Genomic DNA, 22,434 nt, shown 5'->3' with positions numbered 1-22,434 from the left:
CAACACCATAGTCTGGGCTCTGATTAGGAAGAGGTGGGACTCCAAGACTAGGGATGAGACTAGGGATGAGAACCAAACAGTGGTAGAACTTCAGACTCCTCTGAACCTTTGGGGCCTGTAGAAGTGGCCAACTCCCACTCCCCAATCTGAAGACTATGCAGAAGCTTCAAATGAGGCAGGTACCCTACAAGAAAATGCATTTTCCAGGATCTGCCCCATAGCCCCCTCTGGCTGCTAGACCATTCACTAAAATTAGGCCTCAGGGACTTCCCTGGTGGTCCAGTAGTTAAGACTCTAAGCTTCCAACGCAGGGGGAGCGTGTTCGATCCCTGGTTGGGGAACTAAGATCCTACATGCCATGCGGCACAGCCTAAATAAATAAATAAATTTTTAAAATAAAATAAAATTAGGCCTCAGTATGGCCTACCTGGGGAAGTGTTGTAGGCTTGCTAAGGGAGGAATGGAATGAGCTTGCGGGACCATGCTAATATATACTAGCAGGAACTTTAAATAAGCCTCAAAATGGATCCCAAATGGGCTAGATCAAGGGGTGGGAGTGGGAATAAGGAAGGGTTTGTAGATATGGGCTCACTCTCCCATAATATAGGTCTAACACTTTGTCAAGGGCCCTGAGTGGACTGCTTCTGATACACCATATGGATAGTACTTGGCAAGAGAAGTGAGACACATTAAGTGAAGTCAAGATAATATGACTTCCATGGTAGATGAAGGAAGAGATCAACAGGCTCAGGGAAGTGAACCTGTTAGAATGGATGCTCCTAGCAGAATATATTCCATAAGAAGACCCGGAGGACACTCTGTTTACCAAGGCCATGAGAGGTGGGGGCACCACCAGCTTTGCTGAGAAACTCGGTGACACCCAGTGGGATCTGTAGGCCAGGGCTGACAATAGGGGGTGCTGTTACAGAACTGGGCTCTCTAGTAATGGGATCCTGGAGTGACAGAGGCTGGGTGGCAGCACTTACCCATTAGAAGCAATGTGGGCATGATTGCTGTAGAGGGAAGCAGGGTCAGAATGACAGATAGGGGCACCTGACTTGCAGGGATCCATGGAGATGGCTGATAGGACATGGGACTAGATAGATGGGCGGTCAACAAAGGCATAATATATGTAATCAAATACATATATGTATATATATATATATATATATATATATATAATCTGGATTGCAGAAGACTGAAGTCAGGTGACCCAGTGGAAAGTCACAATCTCCTTCCCAGTTTCCCCACCTGAGCCAGTTCTCAGATCCAAAACACCCATTCAGTAAAAGAGAAGCCAGATCCACAGCAAATGTACACAGCAGTGATTCTCCAAATCCTTCCCAAAGAGACCTCTGGCCATTTAATTTACTCAGGGAGCCATACACTGGGTTACAAAGAGCAATACTCAGGTATTTCCAGGCTATTGGATACAGAGACCAAGTTAATGCAGACAGATGGGGACTTAAAGCACCCACAGGGATCCTTTTTGGCTAAGGGAGTAAGAATATATGGGGTCAAGCAATATATTGGGTCCTGACCCCAGTCCCTCAGCGAGTGCATTCAGGCTACAGTGGTCACTTCCCTGGTTTCCAAATGTAATATCCAAATGGTCATACTTAGTGGTTGCAAGAGCCCTCACATTGGTTCCTGGACTTGTAGAGTAAGAGCTATTGTAGCAGAAAAAGCTGTGTGGAAGCCCCCGAAACTGTCCTCTCTGGCCAAGAGAGCAACTCTTGTGGGGAGTGGCTGGGAACAGTGCCACCCTCAGAGTTGCAGAGGATGCAGGGCTAGTGGTCTCCATCATGGGCCTATTTAGTAACCAGTCTGGCCCCTGCAAAACCTGGATGGATCATGGAGGGTGACAAGGGACCACTGCAAACTTAACCAACAAGGGCTCATCTAGCACCAGCTGAATCCCACCACGACCCACTCCATCCCTTGGCACTCTTCTACACTCACAACGGCATGGAGGAGTACCTAGAATCTTAGTCAATCCTTGCTCTGAACTCCTCCGAGCCAACATAAACTAGGTCCTTTATCTCTTATGGATTTCACTCGTAATCAGTATGAACAAAGAAGAAATGATATAAACACACAAAAAATGGATTAGTCACAAAGCATATTCCAAAGTAGTACCTACCATATTTGGCCACACACACACACACACACACACGAAGAAGAGGAAAGGAAAGAAAAAGAAAAAGTGTACCTACCTTTCACTATCAGAGTGCACAGATAACACCACCAATAGACTTGTCCATGCTGCCTGGCCTGAGACACAGTCACCAGGAAGTGCTGTTTGGAGACACACAGAGCAGAAGTCCTGTTGGGAGACACACGGACCAGGTGTAAATTCCAGCTCCAGCTTCTATTTATTAGTTCAGGTCTTTGAGTCTTGCTTTGGACTCTCATGAAATCAAAGTTATCAAAGCCAACTTTATCCTAATGGATAATTAGCACCCCAACATAAGGCCTTACAACCCAAAAGTTTTCAAGGAAGAACATACTTGATTTTTTCTTTTTTTTTTAAACTGAAGTAGAGTTGATCTACAATGTTTCAATTTTTTAATTAATTAATTAATTAAATTTATTTTTGGCTGTGTTGGGTCTTTGTTGCGGTGCGCGGGCTTCTCATTGCGGTGGCTTCTCTTGTTGTGGAGCACGGGCTCTAGGTGTACGGGCTTCAGTAGTTGTGGTACGCAGGCTCAGTAGTTGTGGCTCACAGGCTCTAGAGCGCAGGCTCAGTAGTTGTGGCACATGGTCTTAGTTGCTCCTCAGCACGTGGGATCTTCCCGGACCAGGGATCGAACCCGTGTCCCCTGCATGGGCAGGCGGATTCTTAACCACTGAGCCACCAGGGAAGCCCTTACAACTTTTTTATCATTTTTTGTTTGTTTTGTTTTGTTTTTGTTTTATAATGTTTTGAATGTTCATCTGGGCAATAAAGCCATTTGTTCACACACTCAACCCTTAGCTGTGTATAGCTCCTTTCTCCTGAAACAGTTCACACTTGCATTCGTTCAGCAAATATCCACCTAGATAACCAAATATATGGGTATCTATTCTGGAAATCAGGGAAGGAGAAATGATATGTTAGTCCAAACTGTTCCTGCCTCGGTAGCTTTCAGGATGTTGATATAAAACCGTTAAGCGGGACTTCCCTGGTGGCACAGTGGTTAAGAATCCACCTACCAATGCAGGGGACATGGGTTCGAGCCCTGGTCTGGGAAGATCCCACATGCCTCGGAGCAACTAAGCCCGTGATCCACAAGTACGGAGCCTGCACTCTACAGCCTGCATGCCACAACTACTGAGCCTGCGTGCCACAACTACTAAGCCCATGTGCTGCAACTACTGGCACCGCAATGAGAAGCCACCGCAATGAGAAGCCTGCGCACTGCAACGAAGAGTAGCCCCGGCTCACCGCAAACAGAGAAAGCCCACGCGCAGCAACGAAGACCCAACGCAGCCTAAAATAAATAAATTTATTAAGAAAAACAGTTAAGCAGTTAATGACAATTTTCCAGAAGAGAAGCGTGGGAAAAAATAACATAGTTGGGGGGTGGGGGGTACAGGTAAACAGGAGGGGGAAGTTCAGAGTGGGCTTCCCTGCAGAAAGTACAGAGAGATTGAAGCCTGTGGGTTGAGTGGCAATGAGCAAAGTGACATGAGGACTGGGCCAATTCAGATAGGAGAGACTCAGAGACAGAGACGGGTAGAGAAAATCAAGGGAGGAAAGGAGGACTTAATGTGTAATTCACCTTGATACGCATTTGAAGGAAACAATTTACAACTTTATTAGAAAAATGTCTCAACATGGAGCTGAACAAAGTGAAGGATGCCAAAGGAAGGGGCTACCGCCAGGCTCAGAGTTTCTCTTACGTGAAGAATGACAATCAACGTCTGACAGTAGACTCAAGTCTCAAGAGAGTTTACAAATGATAATACTAGTAATTGTTAACAGTTCAACAGAAGTGATTATGTGCCAGACATCACTTCTAAAGATTTACACCAGTTAACTCATTTAATTGTTGAAACGACCACTTGATGTAGGTACTATAAGCATTTCCATTTTATAGGTGAGTTGACTGAGGCAAAGAAAGGCTGACTCGTTCAAGACTGCACAAACTAGTAAGTGGCAGAATCCATGTTCTTAAATCTCTCAGCTGGCACGGTCCAGTAGAACTTTCTGCAGTGATGATAAGGTTCTGTGCTAACAGAGTAGCTTCTACTCACATATAGCTACTGAGCACTTGAAATGTGGCTTGTATGCCTGAGGAACTAGGTTTTTAATTTTATTTAATTTTAACTAATTTGAATTAAAATGTCCACATGTGGTTACTGTATTGGACAGCATAGCTCTAAGTTATTCTGATTAGAGTATATTCACTGTAGCATTGCTTATAATACTGAAAAATTAGAAACAACTTTAAATGGGAGAATGGCTAAAATAGACTATGAAATATACACAGGTCCAGGGAATTCCCTGGCAGTCCAGTGGTTAGGACTCTGCACTTCCACTGGAGGGGGCACAATTTCGATCCCCGGTCAGGGAACGTGCTGTGTGGCGCGGCCAAAAGGAAAAAACAGAAATATACACAGGTCCAATGAGGGGAATGGAGAAATCTGGTAAAAATTGTATAATTGGAACATCAGGACAGAGGGCCTGGGTAAACATACGTTGCATAAAGTACAGATCCACACTTTCTGGGATTCCTGATTTTCTTCTGGGCCCTAATCTACTCTCATGGTTCCTGAATGAGCAGTCCATAGCAACCCCGTCCAATAAAAATATAATGTCAGCCACATGTGTAATTTAAAACGTTCGTAGTCACATTTTAAGGAGTTTTTTTTAAAAAAGTGAAATTAGGGACTTCCCTGGTGGCACAGAGGTTAAGAATCCGCCTGCCAATGCAGGGGACAAGGGTTCCATCCCTCGTCCGGGAAGATCCCACATGCCTCGGAGCAACTAAGCCCGTGAGCCACAAGTACTGAGCCTGCACTCTAGAGCCTGTGTGCCACAACTACTGAGCCTGTGTGCCGCAACTACTGATGCCTGCGCACCTAGAGCCGGTGCTCCGCGACAAGAGAAGCCACCGCAGTGGGAAGCCCAGGTACCACAATGAAGAGCAGCCCCCGCTCACCGCAACTAGAGAAAGGCCACGCACAGCAACGAAGATCCAACGCAGCCAAAATATAAATAAATTTATTTTTTAAAAAGTGAAATTAAGTTTAATAATATATTTCATTTAACCCAGTGTACCCCAAATATTATCATTTAAACACGTGGCACTAGCCATATTTCTGGTTGCTCAATACCCACTTACGGCTAGTGACTACCATATTGGATAATAAAGGTCTGTAGACTACTAATCAGCAGTTAAAGGAAAGAAACTATTCTATACCTACTAGTGGGCAAAAGTTCCATGAGGCATATTATCAAATGATAAAATCAAGTTGCATATCTATATATCTATATAGATTTATAGATATGAAACCCCAAAACTATTTAAGCCTATCTTGAGTTTCTATGATATTTAATGTCACTTCATAGAAATCCCTTAGAGATGTCTCCATCGAAGACTATCAAAATATTTATAGTATCTACTTAAGAATTCTCATTTCATTGCTTTTTTTAATGGTATGGTAAAATACACACAACATAAAATTTATCATATTGACCATTTTTAAGTGTGTAGTTCAGTAGCATTAAGTACATTCACAATGTTGTGCAACCAGCGCCACTAACTAGTTCCAGAGCCTTTTCACCCCACCCCCTGCAACAGGGTAACCTCCTATACATTAAGTGATCACTCCCCAGTTGCCCCTCCCACCAGCCCCTGGTGACCATTAGTCTGTTTTCTGTCTCTATGAATTTACCTATTCTAGGTATTTGATGTAAACAGAACCATACAATAGGAGGTCTTTTATGTCTGGCTTCTTTCGTATAGCATGTTTTCAAGATTCATCCACATTGTAGGATGTACATCATCCCTTATGAGTGAATAATATTTCGTCGTACGAGTATACCATATTTTATTTATCCATTCATCTGCTGATGGACATTTCGGTTGTTTCCACCTTTTGGATATTGTGAGTAAAGCAGCTATGAATATTTGTGTACAAGTTTTTGTTTGAACACCTGTTTTCAATTATTTGGGGTATATACCTAGGGGTAGAATTGCTGGCTCATAGGGTAATTCTATGTTGTTGGGTTTTTTTGGACACACCACTCGCCATGCGCATGCGGGATCTTAGTTCCCCCACCAGGGATCGAACCCATGTCCCCCTGCAGTGGAAGCTCGGAGTCTTAACCACGGGACTGCCAGGGAATTCCCTATGTTTAACTTATTGAGGAACCACTGAAATGTTTTCCACAGTGACTGAACCATTTTACATTCCCACCAGCAATGTTTGAAGATTCCACATCCTTGCCAGCACTTGTTATTTTTTTTCTTATTTAAAAATTATGGCCATCCTAGTGGGTGTGAAGTGGTATCTCGTTGTGGTTTGATTTGCATTTCCTTGATGACTAATAATGTTGAACATCTTTTCATATGCTTATTAGCCATTTGTATATCTTCTTTGGATAAATGTCTATTCAAGTCATTTGCCCATTTTAATTTTTTAAAAATTAATTAATTAATTAATTTTTGGCTGCATTGGGTCTTCGTTGCTGTGCTTGGGCTTCCTCTGGTTTCGGCGAGCAGGGGCTACTCTTTGTAATATTAAGGAAGTTCTCTTCTATTGCTAGTCTGTTGAGTGTTTTTATCATGACAGAGTGTTAGATTTTCTCAAATGCTTTTTCTGTGTGAATTGAGATGATCATGTGTTTGGGCTTTTTTTCCCTTCATCCTATTAATGTGGTGTATTACATTGATTTTTTTGGGTATATTTTTTGTATATACACCACCCTTGCATTCCTGAGATAAATCCCACTTGGTCGTGATGTCTAATCATTCCAGCATGCTGCTAGTATTTTGTTGAGGATTTTTGTATTTATATTCATAATGGATATCGGTCTGTAGTTTTCTTTTCTTTTGGCCGTACCACACGGCATGCGGGATCTTAGTTCCCCAACCAGGGGTCAAACCCCAGCCCCTGCAGTGAAAGCACTGAATCCTAACCACTAGACCACTAGGGAATTTCCCTGTAGTTTTCCTGTGATGTTTTTGTCTGGCTTTAGCGTCAGGATAATGTTGGCCTCAGGGTGAAATAGAAAGTATTCCCTCCTTTTCTATATTTTGGGAAGAGTTTGAGAAGAATTGGTGTTAATTCCTCTATAAATATTTGGTAGAATTCAGCAGGGAAGCCATGCAGTCCTGAACTTCTCTTTGTTGGTAGGTTTTTGATTGCCAATTCAGTCTCTTTATTTGCTATATACCATATTAATAGAATGAGGGGGGAAAAACCCAACTGCATGATCATCTCAATTGATGTAGACAAAGTCTTTGACAAAATCCAACACTCTTTCATGATAAAAACACTCAACTCAGATTTTCTATTTCTTTTTGAGTCAGTTTTGGGAGTTTGTGTGTTTCTAGTAATTTTCCCATTTCATCTAGGTTATATAATTTGTCAGCATATAACTGTTCATAGTATTCTCTTATAATCCTTTTTTAAAAATAAGATCAATAATAAGGTCCCCATTTTCATTTCTGACTTTATTGTCTTCTCTCTTTTTTCCTTAGTCAATCTAGCTAACAGTTTATCAATTTTATTAACCTTTCAAGTAACCAACTTTTGGTTTCATTGATTTTCTCTATTGCTCTATTCTCTATATCATTTATCTCCACTCTAACTTGTATTTTTTCTTCCCTCTTCTAACTTTGGGTTTAGTTTGATCTTCTTTTCCTAGTTCCTTAAGGTATAAAGTATATATATATATATATATATATACATATATATATATATATACATATATATATATATATATATATATATATATATATATATATATATATGTATATATATATAAGATCTCACATCTTTATCCATTCATCTGTTGATGGACAGTTTCTTTAAAATCTTTGTCTATCTAGTAAGACCAATGTCTGTGTTTTCTCAAGGACAGTTTCTGTTTGTGGTATTGTGATTTATACTTAGTAATATATATTTGATCTTCTTCCCATTCCTGGCACAGGGCTCCTAAGACCCTTGCAAGTTCCTAAGTGATATGAGCCCTAAGAACATCTTTTTTTCTAATGAGGTGACTCTGGGTGGGCTTTTGGATGGAGGCTGGTCACCAGAAAAACCAAGCCATAATTAGAAGCTTGAAAAGGGGCTAGAAAAGGAGTTAATAATTGATATGCCTGTATGAGGAGGCCTCCATAAAATCCCAATAGTATGGTGTTCAGAGAGCTTCCAGGTTGATGAACATATCCAAGTACCAGGAGGGCAATGCACCCCAACTTCACAGGAACAGAAGCTCCTGTGCTTGGGACCCTCCCAGATCTTGTTTTATATATTTCTTCATCTGGCTCTTCATCTATATCCTTTAACAAATCCTTTAATAGACTAGTAAATGTAAGAAAGTGTTTTCCTTAGTTGGGTGAGCTCTTCTAGCAAAGAATCAAATCCCAGGTGGGGGTCATGGGAACCTCCGATTTATAGAAAAGTCAGAAGCTGTGGGTAACCTTGGGTCTTACTACTTGTGATTGGCATCTGAACTGTGGCAAGTCTCGTGGAACTGAGCCCTTCACATGTGAGATCTGACACTAACTCCAGTCAGGTAGTGTCAGAATTGAGTTAAACTGTAGGACTCCCATCTGATGTCACACAATTTCTTGCCAGAGGGAAAAACCCCGCACATCTGGTGTCAGAAGTGTTGTGAGTGTGATAGCAGTGTAAGAGTTAAAGGAGAAACACAGGAGGAGTGTGAGTTTTTCCCTATTTACTGTTTGTCTCTTTCTGTCCTGGTAATGGACCATACGTTCTTGTGTCTTTGCATGCTTTATAATTTTGCATTGAAAATTGGATATTTTGAATACTATGTTAAAACAAAAAGAAAAAAGAAAGAAAGAAAAAACAGTCCTTAGTTCTTTGCAAGTTGGCTGTATATAGGGCATCCCTTCAACTCTTAGCCAGGCCATTTGCAACTCTGCCCTAACCATCACTTTCTGCTTATGCAGAGTCTAAAGACAAGCCAGACTTCCCAGATCTTTTCTGAGCTTGCATCCTACCCTGGCCATGCACATGGCTTCCTAGGTTCCCAGTATATGTGGGACTTTTTTCAAAGGCTTTTCTCCAAAGTTTCTCACTCCCCAGCTTTTCCTCCCCATCTTTTATCATGTCTACTGTTTGTCTCAACTGCTATTTTTTGCCCCAGGCAGCAGTGGCTTGTTCACTTGGTTTTCAGTGTTTTCCAGGAACATTCTCCAGGTAGCCATAGCCATTTTTCCATCCTGAGAGTGCTCTGGGTTAGATAAAACAAAGGCAGGCCATTGTATCTTTCAGGCACCCATAGGCAAGTCAAAATAGACTTCCTTCTGATCAAGGTCTTCTCTGTTCCTGGACTAGATGTGGCCACACTGGGAACAGGCTGCCATCTTCAAGATCGCTGCTACCCTGGGAAGGTTTCATTAAAATAGGGTAAGACTAAGTTAAAATGTCAGAGCCTGGGAATACTCTGGTGGTCCAGTGGTTAGGACTCCACGCTTTCACTGCCAAGGGCGTGGGTTCGATCTCTGGTCGGGGAAATAAAATCCTGAAAGCCACGTGGCAAAGAAAAAAAAAAAAAAGCCAGAGCCTTCTCCCAAGCCTGTTTCAGTGACCTTTTTCATGGTTAAGCATTTGCTTAGTTGTTGAAAACCTTTAACTATCTTCCAGAGTTTTGATAAGGGTGATTCTGACAGTTTTCGCCAGGATTTTCAGTGTTAGAGTTGGCTCCTTCAGGTTCATACTCTACCGCTTTTGCTGACATCACTCTTAAAAGTTTTTTTTTTTTTTTTTTAATGCCAGTTTTGTTTGGGCATAATATAGAAGTGGTGTTACACGTGGAAAATACAAGAAACATGGTCATGGGGGCGGGGGCTGGTTCTTAAGAGAGTTCAAAGAGCACTAATCACCAGTCTCTTGGTTCTTCTATTAATCCATTTTCCCTACTTCTCTTTGAAAAATGGTACAGATTATATATCAAGGTGACTTTGTCATCCATATAGATGTTGAAATTAAGAGTAATATTAAAATATATATTTTTAATTAATTAATTTATTTTGGCTGCGCTGTGTCTTAGTTGCGACCTGAGGCTCTTTGTTGGGGCATGCAGGCTTCTTAGTTACAGCATGCATGTGGGATCTAGTTCCCTGACCAGGGATTGAACCTGGGCCCCCTGCATTGGGAGTGTGGATTCTTACCCACTGGACCACCAGGGAAGTCCTGAGAGTAATAATTTTAATTGAGGAGTAGGATGGCTAAAACAGAGTCGGGGACTACAGCCTTCCCATGAACATAAGGGAATGAAACAACAGTCAGAAGACAAAAGCAGGGAAAAGGGCAGTGATGTATAATGACCTCAGGTTTCAAGTGAGGGAGGAGAAATAGTTGTGAAAACATGTTTACTAAGAAATAAGGATTTAGCTAGCTGGCTGATCATATAAAGAAAGATAAAACATCTTACGTTTAAAATAATTTCTAATTAGGAACAAAACCATAGTGCGTGTTATTACTGTAATGGTTAACAGGGTTCGTGTTTTTTGGACCAATGTAAAAAAATAAAAAACAAGAATAAAAATAAGATGAGAGTGGGGGCTTCCCTGGTGGCGCAGTGGTTAAGAATCCGCCTGCCAATGCAGGGAACACGGGTTCGAGCCCTGGTCTGGGAAGATACCACATGCTGCGGAGCAACTAAACCTGTGCTCCACAACTACTGAGCCTGCGCTCTAGAGCCCGCGAGCCACAACTACTGAGCCCGTGTGCCACAACTACTGAAGCCCGTGCACCTGGAGTCCATGCTCCGCAACAAGAGAAGCCACTGCAATGAGAAGCCCGCGCACCACAACGAAGAGTAGTCCCCGCTCGCCGCAACTAAAGAAAGCCCGTGCACAGCAACGAAGACCCAATGCAGCCAAAAATAAATAAATAAATTTATTAAAAAAATAATAAGATAAGAGAGAATCAATATAATCAATGGAAACCCAATTAGAGTATAAAAGGTTGGTTGATTAAAAGAGACATATATGTAAAGTCAACTGATCTCTAAGTATTAACAATAACAGCTTAGAAATGTTTTAAGCCGTGACTCTCATCACAGATGAAACAAGATAGTAAATAATAAATAATAAGCTGAAACTACTTGTAGGGCTTATATGAAGAACATGATTAAACACAACCGAGTGATACTTGCTGAAGGCAGAGTTATAACGCAATATTGAATAGGTATCATGTGTCCCAGATTAGATTGCAACCGTGATGAAACTGATTCCAAGGGGATTCTTTCTAGAACATAATAAATTGCTTATTAGATAAATGTATAATACCTTTTAATTAAGTTACAAGCGTAATGTCATGCATCCCAAGAGGATTCCTTTTGGAAATTAGTAAAAATGTTTTAAATGTTCTCTAGGCAATAAACACATTAAGTTAGAGTACAGTTGTGTACATTGACCATCTTCCCCTCCAAACGGTTCATTCTTTCATTCATTCATCAATTTTCCATTGAGTATCCACTGAGCATCAGAGGGTGTGCATGATATAGAGAAAAATGAATGAGACATATAACAGTGCTTGTACTAATGGGATTTCCACTGTGTTTATATGGGGAGAGGATTTAGAGGGAGAAAGAGAAATTGGCTTAAAAAAAGTAACATCTACAATGAAGTGTGCTAAATGCCATGGGGGGGAGCGTGGATACAAGTGCTATAAAGTGCACAGCAGGAGGTACTAACATAGTGGGATGAAGAGAAAGCTGTGAGGGGGGTGTTCTGTGTTAAAGTGTGTCCCTTCCCAAAAGATATGTTCGTGTCATCACTCCCACTACCTGAGAATGTGACCTTATTTGGAGACAAGGTCTCTATAGAGGTAATCTAGTTAACGTGAGGTCCTTGAATTGGACCTTAATCCAGTAACAGGAGTCCTTATAAAAAGGGGAAATTTGGACACACACACACACACACACACACACACGGAGAATGCCATGTGAAGATGAAAGCAGAGGTTGGGGTGATGTTTCTACAAACCGCAGAACACCAAAGATTGCCAACAAACCACCAGAAGATAGGAGAGAGGCATGGAACAGATTCTCCCTCACAGCCCTCAGAAAGAACCCATCCTGCTGACACCTTGATCTTGGACACTCAGCCTCCAGACCCATGAGAAAATTAATTTCTGTTGTTTAAGACACACAGTTTGTGGTACTTTGTTATGGTAGCTCTAGCAAACTAATAAAGGAAGGGACATAGTATGATATGTATAAAATGCAACAAGTCACATTTCATTAGAGACCTGAGGGATAAGTAACTGGAAGTCGGGTGAAGTGGGGGTTGGAGCAGGGGAGTGTTCTGGGCCGAAGGAACCAGATCTGCATTGATTAATCATGTGTTTTTATTTGGGGGTTTCCTTTTGTTTTTTTGGTTTTTTTGGCTGCGTTGGGTCTTCGTTGCTGCACGCGGGCTTTCTCTAGTTGCGGCGAGCGGGGGCTACACTTCATTGCAGTGCGCGGGCTTCTCATTGCGGTGCCGTTGCGGAGCACTGGCTCTAGGTGCATGGGTTTCAGTAGTTGCAGCATGCGGGCTTCAGTAGTTGTGGCACGCGGGCTCAGTAGTTGTGGCGCACGGGCTTAGTTGCTCTGTGGCATGTGGGATCTTCCTGGACCAGGGATCGAACCCGGGTCTCCTGCATTGTCAGGTGGATTCTTAACCACTGCACCACCAGGGAAGTCCCCAATCATGTGTTTTTTGTTTGTTTGTTTGTTCATTTTTGGCCTCGCCTTGCAGCATGCGGGATCTTAGTTCCCTGACAAGGGATCGTGTCCCATGCCCCCTGCATTGGAAGTGCAGAGTCTTAACCAATAGACCCCAGGGAAGTCCCAATCATGTGTTTTTATTTTCTGTATTTTATGATGTTTTGACATCTTAAAAAGCTTGCTGGCCAGGAGAGAGTATCCCTCCCAGAGCTAGCCAATTCTTAGAGATAGCAAAGGGTTCAATCAACCCATGCAAACCAACCAATCCCAAGCCTGTAGATCCTGCCTTGTTCTTATCTAACTCTCACACATGAGTCAATACTTCCTCTGCCCTAAATCACCCCAGGGCCAGGTACCAGGCCACTAGAGATACCCCTATGGCCCAAAGCCTGCTGGAATTATTCCAACCAGCCAATCCTAAGCTGCTCACTCTGCTGTGCCTTGCCTTTCCCATGGAAACCCAGTCCAGGCTCTGGCTCAGACTTTCCCCTCACTCCTGTCTTGTGCCACTTGACCAAAACCCATTGCTTTCCTTGTGCCCTTGCATGGCATGTAGTGACCCCTTCTTTGGGACCTGGGAGTATGATCAACTTCTTCCTCCCAAGTCTTGTTCTCGTTTCCTTCTGTGGCTGCACCAACTTAACCACACGTATACAACATTTACATTCTTAGGACACAGCAGGTTTCTTGTTTCTTTTTCTTTCTTCTTCTTCTTCTTTTTTTTTTTTTTTTTTTGCCACACTGTGCGATTTGCAGAATCTTAGTTCCCTGACCAGGGATTGAACCTGCGCCCTCAGCAGTGAAAGTGTGGAGTCCTAACCACTGGACCGCCAGGGAATTCAGGACACTGCAGGTTTCAAGGAGAAGGGCAGTGGGAAGAAATGGAGAGAAAGGAAGCATAATGTCTAACTCACCTGGATGAGTGTTGAAGATACAAAATTATACCCTTTCAGAAGAAATCTTTCTGCTAGGGAGATTCTAATGGTGAAGGACGAAGGAGCTGACACTACCACCAGGGTCAGAGTGTTTGACCTGAGTGGTGTTGGTCAGCGTTGGCACGAAGAATCAGCCTCCTAGGAGCAAAGAGGAAGGATCATCATTAAGCAAAGGTGTTAACACCAGCCAATAGCTGAAAGGTTCCTATGCCCCAGGCACCTCCTCTAAATGGTTTAGATATGTTAACTCATTTACTATTTACAACAAGACTATGAAGTAGGTACAAATTAATATTTCCATTTTACAGATTAGGGGTTAAGTACATTGCTCATGATCTCACAATTAGTGTCCGAACATATATTCTTCAACATTAAGCTGTATATGCACAGATTTACTGTAAGACTAGGAATGCAGGCTAGGGACATGGGGATTTTGTAGGCAGATGGGGCAGTGTATGAAAAAGCAGAAATAAAAGAGAATGAGGGAGATCTCAGTGTGTAGATTGTCTTAAAGAGCTGTTGGAGAAAATTCACATATTTTTCATCCTTCTGAAAAATATCTCAGTTCAATAAAGGAGGATTAAAGAAGTTTTGCTACCACCAGGGTGTTTTCTCTGATCTCAGTGTTGTCAATCAGTGTCTGTGGCAGAATGAAGTCTCTTAGAAGAGTTGCTTCTAGGGTAATAAGGTAATACATACATCAGAGATAATAAAATAATATAATAATAATACTTGTTATCGTGGTATTATATGCCCGGTACCTCTTCTGTATGTGTGAATTACATGTTAACTCATTAATTACATTCAACGACACCATGAGGAAGGGAGAATTAGATTTGCATTTTACAGGTTCCAACAACTACAAGGGAATGGCTAAAAAACAAAACTGTGAAAGATCTACTCGGCAAATAAAAGGAGTGGGGGACACTGGCATAAAAAGGTAGCAATGGTGGTCAGAAAGGGGGCCTCATAGGCAATTATGTTGCACATAAGTACAAATCCACTCTTGCTGGGGGATCTGAAAGTATTTTCACCTAACTCTGTCATAGAAGCTCTGCACGTGAGTAGTATTTAAAATGCAGTAATGAAAGAAGTTCTCAGAGTCAAATCGCTGACTAATAAACCAATTTGTAAAACAATAATACAACATTCAGTAAGAATCCAAAAACTAAAGTCCAAAATATTATATATATTTTTCTATGGGCACATGGCTAGCCAAAGAAGTGAACAGAAAAAGATTTGGACAAAAAAAGTAAAGAGTGCTTAATTCTAGAAAGGGGAAAGAAGAGGGGATAGAGTTTAATGGTCATATGGAACTTGACTCAAAATGTTTTAATGTTTCCCAGAAGATTTTACCTATTGTATGATACTATTAATAATAAAAATTTTGTTTTACCAAATATATGATTTTGTTTTAGCTTTCACTCTTATTCCTCTACATTAACCTCTATGTTGGATTCCAAAAAAGAAATGCACCATTAAGGCACTGGTGAGCATAACAAAGAAAATGCTTTCAGGTAATTCCAAAGGATAATATACAAACAAAATTTCAATAGTGTAAAATTTTAGAGGTTGGTTCTCCGATTCCTGGGCAGCAAATTTGATGTTAGCTCCTGGAAGAGCTACTTTACACAGCTACTGGGAACAGGGAGGTAAAGAATATGAAGTTCCTTTCCAGAGTTATGGTAAAATAGAACTGTATCCTTACAAAGTTTTTTGAATAATTTGAGAAATAAAACCCACCATTAAGGTGTGAGGGTTATAAGAATATGAACATAGAAGTAGAGCGTTCTCAGGGACTCTCAAAAGAGACATTAAAAGTCGTTTTTAATAGTGCAGTATTTCATTATTTAGTCTCAGGGAGCTTAAAAAAAATGTTACCTCAAACTGCCCTAGCTCTGCATTACATAGCTCATATTGGATGGAAACAGAAGCAGTAAGTAATATTAAATATTTTTTCAACTATGTATCCTGGTATTTTCAGTTGAAATATATATTTTTTTAATCTCCTTTTAATCCTAATGACAATATTATGAGCCTACTTCCTCTTTTTTTTTTGAATTTTATTTATTTATTTATTTATTTTTTGGTTGTGTTGGGTCTTCGTTTCTGTGCGAGGGCTTTCTCCAGTTGCGGCAAGCGGGGGCCACTCTTCATCGTGGTGCGCGGGCCTCTCACTATCGCGGCCTCTCTTGTTGCGGAGCACAGGCTCCAGACGCGCAGGCTCAGTAGGTGTGGCTCACGGGCCTAGCCGCTCCGCGGCATGTGCGATCTTCCCGGACCGGGGCACGAACCCGTGTCCCCTGCATTGGCAGGTGGATTCTCAACCACTGCGCCACCAGGGAAGCCCCAGTTGAAATATTTTATAGTTTAACTTTATAAAGTGATTATTACTTACAAAGTTATTCATTTTTAATATTAACAACTTGCTAAAATTGTTTATCTGACTAGCCCTATATTAAAATTGTTAAAAGCAAAAACTTAACATCTCTTGCACATTGCACCGGGATTGAGGCCCCAAAACTGAAAGAGCTAAGTTCAGGGATTGAAATGGGAGTGATCCACTCTAATTGGCAATAACCACGTGAAATCGCCATGTAAAATGTGTCCACTGACATAAGGAATATCAAGACACAGTTTTGGCTTGAGGATCCATTAGTAATTCACCTTATTTGGGAAAGTAAAGAGGAAAGGAGAAATAGATATGCTCACCCGAAAGAAGTCGCTCTTCATTTGGGACTTGCCATCCAACGGTTGGCAGGACCCTACTAAATGAGGGTTCTAATCCTTATGACGTCACAACTGTTGCCTGGTAACCAGTCAGATCAACTGAATCTTTACAAGGCGTTGGCTTAGGCAGTTTCTCACCCTGATAAGAGGCTGGAAATCTAGTTAAGCGTATGTATTTATTATTGCTGTGTAATAAATTACCCCCAAGCAAGCATTTATTTTCTCACACAGTTTCTGAGGGTCAGGAATCTGAGAGCAGCAAAGCTTAGTGGTCCTAGCTCAGTCTTTCCTGAGGTTGCCATCCAGCAGTTGTCCTGGGCTGCCGTCATTTCATGGTCCTGCTGGGGAAGAAGAGTCTGTTCCAAGCACGCTTCCGTGTCACTGGCAGGCGCAGATGCTCATCACCTGGGTCTTGCTCACAACACGGCAGCATGTCTCCCCCAGAATGAGAGATGAGGGAGAGAGGGCAAGGTGGAAGTCACGGTATCTTTTAAACTCACCTTGGACATCTCAGACCATCAATTCTCCATATGCTAATGATCATACGAACCAACCTTAGTACAGTGTGAGTGGGAACTTGAAAAGGGTGTGAAGACCAGGAGGCAGAGATCACTGGGGGCCATCCTGAAGGCCAGCTACCAAGGTGTGTTACCCTCTCCCAAACTCTCACTCTCACCTGTCATTGCTAGATGCCTACAGGTGGCTGGGGCTGTTGTGGTAAAAATAGAGGAATTAGAGACACGGTAGAATTAGAGACAAACTGGAGAAGACTGGATCCCAATGCGCCACTTGGACAACTTCCTTAACATCAGATGAGGAAGTACTCAGGAAAGATGATAAAATGTATACAACCCCTGGTTGTACACAGTATACTAAGCACCTTATTAGTTACCTTCTATAATATAAATATCTGTTTACTGATCCATCCAATTGAGACAGTATCTTCTAACTCCCCACCATATAGATGAGAAATTTCTACCTCTCCCCATCTCGTTACTTCCAAACATGTATGGATATACCACTGATTCTATTAAGGTTTATAGCACTTACCTCCTGTTGGGCAACCATAATTATTTATGTAACAGGATGATTGATAAAGGTAGCTAGCGGAGACATCCTCTGAGGTTACTGATCTCTCCCCCATGACTGAGAGGTGACTTTGAAGTCCATTTGGATATTGGTGGGAAGGCTTCACATTGGGGGGCTTAGTGATGGGGGAGGTAAAGGAGAGACTGGGTAGGCATTTGTGCACACACACAGACACACACACTTAGATGTACACAGACGCACGCCTACACTGCCCAAAAGAGGGAGCCTTCCTCCGGGATGCCAGCCCCCACTCTGCGATCCCCACCCCTGCCACCAAGAAACTTCCATCTCTTTAGAGAGTTCGTCTTCACCTCACCATGAAGAAAAAGCTATACTGTCCATGCAATATAGGTGGAGGAGGTGGGTGAAGGCCATCTATGCAGCCAATGGCCAATTGTTCAGTTACTGAGATTTCCGTCCTACTTCTTGTGTGACCCTGTCCTTGCTCCAGAAACTGTGACCTTGAGAACAATCTCTGCTCTGTCCCTCCCTCATGAATGTGTTAAGTCATGGGTCTTGCTCATCGGCCTGGTCCCATAGGCTGCCGTGAGAGTGGCATGACTGAAGACTGAAAAGGAAGGCCGGGGAAGCTCTTGAAAGGCCCTGTGGGCCTTACAGAGGACTCTGAATTTTCTTCTAAGTGCAGTGGAAAGGTTGACCCATCACAACAGCTAACCGGTTCTCTTGCCACTCCTGTTTCTTTCTCCTGGTCTCTTTCTTTCTTTGAAACGTACTAAATTCATTCCTACCCCCAGGGTGTTTGTACTTTCTTTCTCTCTCGGGACACCTCCCGGGTCCTAATACTGATGATGCCTTCTTATAATTCAAGTGACAGCTCAAAAGAGGCTTCTTCAGGCAGGTTTCCTCTGGTCCTGAAATCTGATGTGCCTCCTCACCCCCTCCTTTGCCCCACCCCCTTCCTATCTCAGTGTCTCACTTGTCTTATGTGTCAACTTGTCTGGGCCATGGTGCCCAGATAGTTGGTCAAACATTATTCTAGATGTTTCTATGAGACTGTTTTGGGGTGAGATTAACATTTAAATCAGTGGACTTTGAATAAAGCAGCTGGCCCTCCATAATCTAAGTGGGCCTCACCCAAACAGTCGAAGGCCTGAATAGAGCAAAAAGATTGACTTGAACTTTCAGATGCATCAAAACATCATTTCTTCCCTAGGTGTCCAGCATACCTGCAAAGTGAACCCTGCAAAGTGTGGAGTTGCCAGCCTCCATAATTGCATGAGACAATTTCTTTTTTTTAAATTTTTTTTGGAATTTTTGAATTTTATTTTATTTATTTTTTTATACAGTAGGTTCTTATTAGTTATCTATTTTATACATATTAGTGTATATATGTCAATCCCAATCTCCCAATTCATCACACCACCACCACCACCCCCTCCCACCACTTCCCCCTCTTGGTGTCCATACGTTTGTGCATGAGACAATTTCTTAAAATAAATCTCTGTATATACACACATCCCATTCGTTCTTTTTCTCTGGAGAACACTGACTACAGAGATTTTGATACCAGGAGTTGTTCTAGAGGAGAGGAAACTTAAGGGTGAGTTTTCTGAGTTGGCTCCGGGCTTTCTGGAATTGGCTCTCTAGTTAAATTAGGTTGAAAGACTAGTGACTATTTCTTTTTTTTTTTTTATGTTCCAAATAGGTTTTATTTTTTCTTGCTTATTCCTTGAGCAGACCTTACTTTGAAGGACAGCCCACAGATTTTTCTGATAGACTAGACACATAGTATGTAAGAGAAATCAAACTTGAATGTTACGTTTTGCCTGAGAATTCATAAGGTTGGAGTTTCTATCAAGGAAGAGGTTTAGAGGCAATCCTATTGAGTTAAGATAGTCTAGTATGGTAGTGTATCTGAAGCATGACACATGGAATGAGATTATGGAAGGGTTATAAGTTTTTTTTTAGATATCAAGGACTAGGACATAGGAGTAAATGGCTGGAATTAGCGTAAAACTGAGAGAAACTTGGGCCACAGGAACCATGTTTATCACAAATATAAATTAACTCCATCTTCTAATTTTCCTAATTCTTACTAAGGCTGTATCACTTCTCAGCTGCTTTTTCACACAAAGTTACTGTGACTCAGGCACTTGCCTCACAAATATTCAAATTCGTGCCTCTGCAAAATTACAGATACCTTCAGGACATCTCTCAAAGCTCTTCATCCAATTATGAACAACCACAGTGTTGCCTGTCACCAGTACCCATGTTCCTCTTGCCTGAAATACCCTTGCTACTCCTTCAAGCCACTTCTCCCATTAAGTCTTACTAAAAAAAAAAACACTCATTCCTTCTGTTATTGTTCTTACCACACTAGAATTTACTTAACTGCTTACTGGCCAAATAGTTGGAAAGGATAATCAATTTAAGAAAAATTCCCAAGTCAAAAGAGATTGTATTCATTTTTAAAATATCACATATGAGTCTGGCCTCTTGCAGTTTCTGTAGCTGGATCACTCAGAACTTATTCTTCAACCTGTTGAACTGTTCTTTTTTCGGAAACATAGATACCATCCAAAAATTTTCTGATATCTTTGTTTTTAACCGTTGTGGCTTGCTGAATCAAGGCAGCTGAATTTGACACAAGTTCAATGTCGTTTCCTTCAAGAATCAACTCATCTTTCTGGACTTGAGATACTGAACAAGCAACACGTGGCCTCATCCGAACCCTGCAGAGTATCTTTCACCCCCCAAATTTTGGATTCCTACAAGAGAACCATTTTCCTGAATAACAACATTGATGGGTAAATGAGCATACGCAGAACTCATCTTGTAACTGAAGCCCAGTGTAACACCCTTGATCATGTTCTGTACATGACTACAGATAGTACAAACAGTCACCAGTTCCTTTCTAGTCTCCCACCATGTGTCAACCCAGAGCCTCTTCTTTTTCTTTCCAAGGAGACTGAGTTCTCCACTGATGTGATTGAAGTCCCTCTGCAGGGTGCCTCTGGGGCCCTTCACAATAACGGTGCGTCCCTTCAGAGTAATGTCGACATTTTCTGGAATGTCGACAGTCTGATTGCTGAGAATGGTCTTCATTCTCACCTCGAAATAGATGTGGCAAAGAGCAGTGACTCTATTTCTAGAGGTAAAGAGAATGCTCATAGCCCACGCATGATGTGTCAATAGAGATACAGAAAATATCACCACTGGATACTCTTAATCAAACACTTACAAGAAGCAAGGATCTGGGTGACCTTGTATACGATACCTTAAAACACTTTGTTAAATTGAGATTGACTGGTGACTCCTAAGGTCACTGGACAAAGAGGGGAAAGAAAAGGATGAGCTTACAGATTTGATTTTAACTGACGTGGAAGCTCTGTGCCTGCCTTGAAAGAAGAGATCGTTGGGACTTCCCAAGGATCCAGTGGTCCAGTGGTTAAGACTCCGTGCTTCCAGTGCAGGGGGCGTGGGTTTGATACCTGGTCGGGGAAGTAAGATCCTACATCTTATTTACCTGAGTGGCTTATCATGAACTGGGTGTCCTTTGACCCAACAAGCCATAAAGTTGGGCATGCGCAGAAGCACTGCATCACCAAATGGAAGTGAAATCATGCCCAGGCAGGCCCTGAAGGCACACATAATTTACATGAAGAAGTGGCCCAAATGTTCACGGTTCCCACTCCCGCTACAATACCTTCTCTCTCCACGCCTACGAGTATGGCCTTATGGAGAGTTGCCTATGATCAGAGCATATACAAAGGAAGGGAAGACTTGGGCCTTGTTTCCAGATGCTTCTGCACAGTATGCAGGCACCACCCACAAGTGGGCAGCTGTAGCACCACGGCCCCTCTCTGGGACATCCCTGAAGGACATGGTGAAGGGAAATCCTCCCACTGAGCAGAACTTTGAGCAATGTATCTGGTTATTCATTTTGCTTGTGAGGAGAAGTGGCCAGATGTGATTATCTACCGATTCATGGGATGTGGCCAATGGTTTGGTTGTATGGTCAGGGACTTGGAAGGAATGCAAGTCTATAATTGATGACAGGGAAGTCTGGGGAAGAGATATGTGGATACACGTCCCTGGATGGGTGAAAAAGGTGAAGATATTTTTGTCCCAAGTGAATACTCACCAAAGGATTTTTTTTTTTTAAAATAAGGCCGCACTGTGTGGCATGTGGGATCTTAGTTCTCTGACCAGGGATCGACCCCTCGCCCCCTGCAGTGGAAGCATGGTGTCCTAACCACTGGACCTCCAGGGAAGTCCCTCAGCAAAGGATTTTAATAATCAAGTCAATAAGATGAACCATTCTGTGGATACCAGTCAGCCTTTTCCCCCAGTTGCCCCTGTAATCACCCAATGGGCAAAGTGGCCATGGTGGCAGGGATGGAGGTTATGGGTGGGCTCAGCAACATGGGCTTCCACTCACCAAGACTACAGCCACTGCTGATGGCCCAATCAGCCATCAGCCGGGACCAACACTGAACCCCCAATATGGCACCATTCCCTCGGGGTAATCAGCCAGCTACCTGGTGGCAGGTTGATTATATTAGACCACTTCCATCATGGAAGGGGCAGTATTTTGTTCTTACTGGGCTAGACACTTACTCTGGGTAGAGATTTGCCTTACCTGCATGCAATTATTCTGCCAAAACTACCATCTGGACTTACAGAATGCTTTATCCACTGAAATGGTATTCTACACAGCATTGCTTCTGATCAAGGAACTCACTTTCCAGCAAGTGGAGTGCAGCAGTGTATCTATGCTCATGAAATTCTCTGGTCTTACCATGTCCCCTACCT

General features: G+C 42.2%; 1 pseudogene; it reads right to left on the bottom strand.

The window, feature by feature from the left end:
* Positions 1-20,146: 20,146 nt before the first annotated feature.
* Positions 20,147-20,728, bottom strand: LOC137750087 (large ribosomal subunit protein uL6 pseudogene; annotated as a pseudogene).
* Between the last annotated feature and the right edge of the window lie 1,706 nt (positions 20,729-22,434).

This window comes from Eschrichtius robustus, chromosome 16 (assembly GCF_028021215.1).
Source record: "Eschrichtius robustus isolate mEscRob2 chromosome 16, mEscRob2.pri, whole genome shotgun sequence".
NCBI classification, from domain to species: domain Eukaryota; kingdom Metazoa; phylum Chordata; class Mammalia; order Artiodactyla; family Eschrichtiidae; genus Eschrichtius; species Eschrichtius robustus.
Note: the sequence above shows the minus strand (reverse complement) of the source record. Positions and strands in the feature narration are given on the sequence as shown.